Here is a 5,405-nt window from a genome sequence, read left to right on the forward strand (position 1 = left end):
GAACGTGGTGATGGCAACCTCGCTGCCGATGAAGATCGATAGAGAAAGGCTCTTTTAAGAGCCGAATTCCAGGACTTTCGACAGACAACCCAATAGGCGTTGCAAGAAATTCAAGCAACCCTTGCTAGGCTCGTGTAGGGTCCAAATCAAAATCGTGATTACAATAGGGGGTGAAACGTTGACGAAGATCGTGCTCGTCCTTTTTGGAATAGCAACCCCATCCCACCGCATAGGCAGCCAGCCTATAAGGAAGACTTCAGTGATGATGACTATGCTAAAGAGGTGCTTGGAGAATAGAGGGGCTGGAAGATATCGAGATCAAAGAGATCGTGATTCTAGGGAGTTTCGTATGAAGATGGATTTCCCCAGTTTTAACGGTAATCTTAATATTGAAGATATCTTAGATTGGTTAGCTGAAGTTGAGAGATTATTTGATTATATGCATATCCAAGATGATAAGAAGGTGAAACTAGTGGCATAAAGACTCAAGGGAGGAGCTTATGTGTGGTGGGAACAACTTTAGGTTGCTTGCACATGGCAAGGGAAGACACCAGTACGCTCCTGGCAGAAGATGCAGCGTCTAATAAGAGGAAGATTCCTGCCACCAGATTATGAGCAGACTCTATTCCAGAAGTATCAGGATTGCAAACAGGGAAATCGAACGGTTCAGGCCTATACAGAGGAATTCAATCGGTTGACGTCTCGGAACGACTTAAGGGAAACTGAGATGCAGCGAGTTGCTCGTTATCTAAATGGTCTGCAATATGCCATTAATGATAGGGTATCAACACAGATAATTTACACTTTACCAGAAGCCATGAATGCAGCAACCAGGGCAGAGGCCTTTTTGGAGAAATCAAAAATACTGGCTAGCTCCAGGAATTACTTTGATTCGATGCGTTTAGTGACGAACAAAGCAAAACAACCCATGTATTCTCAACCTTCCTTTCCAGCAGTATCTGATTTGGCTAGCACTAGTACTCAGCCAAAGAAAATCGAAATAGCTCCCATAGCAAGTCCGGATACATCCAAAAATAATCCCTACAGTCGGCCAAACCCTATTAAGTGTTATCAATATGGGCAACCAGGACATCGATCTAATGAATGTCCCCAAAGGCGCTCAGTCAACTTAATAGAACCTGGGGGTGAGGAGGATCAAGATAAAGAAGAAGACAAAGGGTTTCCTTTATACGATAAGGAAAAAGTGATCGGAGAAGATGAGGGGGATCTACTCTTCCATTCTCTAGTTGTGCGAAGGCTGTTACTTGCCCCGAAAACGAAAGAGCATCCACAAAGGCACAATATATTCCAGACATGATGCACTGTCAATAAGAAAGTTTATGATGTTATTATTGATAGTGGCAGCAACGAGAATATTGTGTCAAGGGTGATGGTCCAGAAGTTAGGGCTGAAAAAAGAGAAGCATCCGAGTCCCTACAAAATTGGTTGGATTAAAAAAGGGGCAGAAACAAGGGTTACAGATAACTGCTGGGTTTCCTTTTCTATTGGTAACAAGTATATTGATGAGGCGTTGTACGATGTTGTTGATATGGATGCTTGCTATTTGATTCTGGGCAGACCATGGTAGTTTGACGTCAACGCTACTCATAAGGGCAGAGATAATGTTTACATGTTTGACCAAAGATGGCAGAAGATTGTGTTGGGTCCTATGACCGAAGGGGATTTTTCTAAGGTTTCATAAGCCAAGGGAAAGTCAGTTCTTTTAATTGGCAGTGAGCAACAGTTTTTGGAGGAGGCCAAGGAGTCCGGACAGTTCTTGGCGTTGGTGGTTGGAGAAAAGATGTCTGATAATCCTTCTACAATTCCAACAGTGACACAACCCCTGCTTGAAGAGTTTCATGAGATTATTCCAGACGAGTTGCCTAGTGGTCTACCTCTTATGCGAGATATTCAGCATCACATAGATCTTGTGCCAGGTGCTAGTCTACCGCATTTACCGCACTATCGCATGAGTCCAAAGGAGTGCCAGATTTTGTAGGACCAAGTTATGGAGTTGGTTCAGAAGGGTATGGTAAGGGAGAGTATGAGTCCGTGTGCTATTCCAGCTTTGTTAGTACCAAAGAAGAATGGTAGTTGGCATATGTGTATCTATAGTAGAGCCATCAACAAGATCACTATCAAGTACAGATTTCCTATTCCATGGTTAGATGATTTGTTGGATATGTTAGGTAGTTCAAAACTCTTTTCAAAAATTGATTTGAGAAGCGGCTACCACCAAATTCGATTTAGACCAAGGGACGAATGGAAGACTGCTTTCAAGACTAAGCAGGGTCTGTATGAATGGTCAGTGATGCCGTTTGGATTGTCTAATGCTTTAAGCACTTTTATGAGGCTTATGAATCAGGTGTTGAAACCTTTTATTGGCAAATTCGTTGTTGTCTATTTTGATGATATCCTAATTTATAGTCTATCATATACAGAACATCAATCACACTTGAGGGAGGTACTGACAGTTTTGCAGGCAAACAAGTTGTACATCAATTTAAAAAAGTGCACTTTTATGACCAATAGTTTATTGTTTTTGGGTTTTGTGGTGAGTGCTGAAGGCATTCGGGTGGATGAAGAAAAAGTTAGAGCAATTCGAGAATGGCCAACGCCAAAAACAGTAGGCGATGTGCGGAGTTTTCATGGTTTAGCAACATTTTATCGGAGATTCATAAAAAAATTTAGCAGTATTGTTGCTCCTATTACAGAATGCATGAAGAAGGGAAAATTTAAATGGGGTGAAGAGGCAGAACAGAGCTTTGCGCTGATCAAAGAGAAACTGTCTAATGCACCTATTCTAGCATTGCTAAGTTTTGAGAAATTGTTTGAGGTTGAGTGTGATGCCTCAGTTGTTGGAGTTGGTGCTGTTCTTTCCCAAAAGGGCAGACCAGTTCCATAGTGAGAAGCTTAGTGATGTAAGGAAGAAGTGGACTACCTATGAGCTTGAGTTCTATTCAATGGTACGTGCATTGAAGGTTTGGGAACATTATCTAGTGCAGAGAGAATTCGTTATTTACACTGATCATCAGGCTTTGAAGTTCATCAACAACCAGAATAATATTAACAAGATGCATACCAAATGGGTTTATTTCTTACAGTGATTTACCTTTTCCTTAAGGCATAAGTCAGGCAAGCAGAACAGAGTTGCTGATGCACTTAGCTGAAGAGCAGCACTCCTAGTGACTTTGCGAGCTGAAGTTGTGGGTTTTGACTGTTTGAAGGAGTTGTATGGGGAAGATGATGATTTCAGGGAATTTTGGGCTAAGTGTTAGACTGGACAGGTTGCTGAGAGTATGCACATACATGAAGGATTTCTTTTTCGTGGTAATCAGCTTTGTGTTCCGAAGAGTTCCCTTCGTGAGCAGATTATTCATGAATTACATGGTGGTGGTCTAGGTAGACATCTTGGTCGAGATAAGACCATAGCTTTGGTCGAAGAGCGATATTATTGGCCACAACTCAAGAGGGATGTTGGCAACCATGTGCGGTGGTGTCCAATCTGTCAATCTGCTAAAGTTCAGTCTTAAAATACTAGTCTTTATATCCCTCTACCTACACCAAATTGTCCTTTGGAAGATTTGTCTATGGACTTTATCTTAGGACTTCCACGCACTCAACGAGGGGCAGATTCAGTTTTTGTAGTTGTTGATTGTTATTCTAAGATGGCTCATTTCATATCTTGTAAGAAGACTTTTGATGCTACACATGTTGCAAATCTGTTCTTCAAAGAAGTGGTTCGTCTCCATGGCGTTCCTAAGTCCATCACTTTTGATAGGGACACCAAATTTATTTCCCATTTTTGGAGGACTTTATGGAGGCGTTTTGATACATCTTTGAATTTCAGTAGCACTAGTCATCCGCAATCTGACGGTTAAACAAAGGTGGTCAATCGAACTTTGGGTAATCTGATTCGTTGTATTTCTGATGAAAAACCAAAATAGTGGGATCTTACGTTATCACAGGCAGAATTCGCATATAACAGCATGGTCAATCGGTCCACAGGCAAGTCGTCTTTCGCTATTGTGTACTATCATCCGCCAAAGCATGCATTGGATTTGGTCCCACTTCCGAAGCTGCCTGGAAAGAGTATTGCTGCAGAACACATGGCAAATCGCATCCAAGCCATTCAGGATGAGGTTCGAATGCATCTTGAACAAGCCAATGCGAAATACAAGGAAGCAGCAGGCAAGAAGAGGCGGAAAAAAGTATTTCAAGAAGGAGATTTAGTTATGGTGTTTCTACGCAAGGAGAGGTTTCCTACTGGTACCTAAAACAAATTGAAGAATAAGAAATATGGGCCTTATCAGATTCTGAAGAAGATTAATGATAATGCTTATGTTGTTGAGCTTCCAGAAAACATGACTATTTCTCCTACATTTAATGTTGCAGATCTATTTGAGTATTTTCCGCAAGATGGGACGAGCTCTTTCAGTCTTAACTCGAGGACGAGTTCTTATCAAGCAGGGGAGACTGATGTAGAACTGATTGCTGAAGCCTTTATGGCCCATTTGGACCGCCAGGGGATTAAACGGGCATATTGACGGATTTTCTGGACTGACCCTGAAGTGAACTAAGAAAGAGCTTAGATTTATCAGAAACGGCCCAACTCGCATATATCGGCAGCTTCGCTGCCGAGGTAGGGCATCTTTTGGCCAAATTCAATCGTTCAGGGCTCGAGAATGGCGTTTTCTCATTTTTGAATATTTCGGGATTTTCATTAGAAGACTAAACGGATTCGATTTGCTTTCTTGTTTGGTATTTAGTAGTTTTTAGTAATTAGGTTTCTTTCCTTATTTTTTAAGAATTTTCAAAGCAAGTTTGTTTTTGAGCAGTTTCCTTGCACTGCTAGTTTTCTTATGTTTCAGGTTTAGGCAGCATCGGGTGGATGCTTTGAATGTGGCCAATAAGGCCATAAGGTGAGGGACTGTCCATAGTGAGGTAGTGCACTGGGATTTGTAGTGTCCCAGCTGTCCACATCTAAAACAAGTCACATCCGGTCTAGAAGACCCCATAGACACTGAAGCTATGGGTGTAGATCTGGTTGAATGCTGTCCCCTAAACCTTGACGATTCATTCTTCTGTTTTTTCTGTAACTAGCCCTCAGAAGTGGCACCCAAACTCCTATCATTCTTATAGGATTCCTTGATAGCGTTCATGTCCTTACTCTCGGCCTCAATAACTAAGGCTTTCCTCACAGCCTTTGCATACTCCGTTAACTCTGCGGCGGCCACAATTGACTTGATGGTAAAATTAAGACCATTAACAAACTTTGTCGTCTTTTCCTCTTCATCCTTAGCAATCGTCGGGTTAAACCTCAAAAGAGACGTGTCCTTGTTTTCATACTCCGTGACTGTTATATTTCCCTGCTTAAAACCATCAAATTCTATTTTCAACTCTCT

At 41.7% G+C, this 5,405-nt stretch overlaps 1 pseudogene; it reads left to right on the forward strand.

Annotated features, from left to right (window-relative positions):
• The first annotated feature begins 265 nt into the window (after positions 1-265).
• Positions 266-2,905, forward strand: LOC132316445 (uncharacterized; annotated as a pseudogene).
• Positions 2,906-5,405: the final 2,500 nt, after the last annotated feature.

This window comes from Cornus florida, unplaced genomic scaffold, assembly GCF_030987335.1.
Source record: "Cornus florida cultivar Cherokee Brave unplaced genomic scaffold, ASM3098733v1 CherokeeBrave_3.0.0_Hap2_Chr07, whole genome shotgun sequence".
Taxonomy (NCBI): domain Eukaryota; kingdom Viridiplantae; phylum Streptophyta; class Magnoliopsida; order Cornales; family Cornaceae; genus Cornus; species Cornus florida.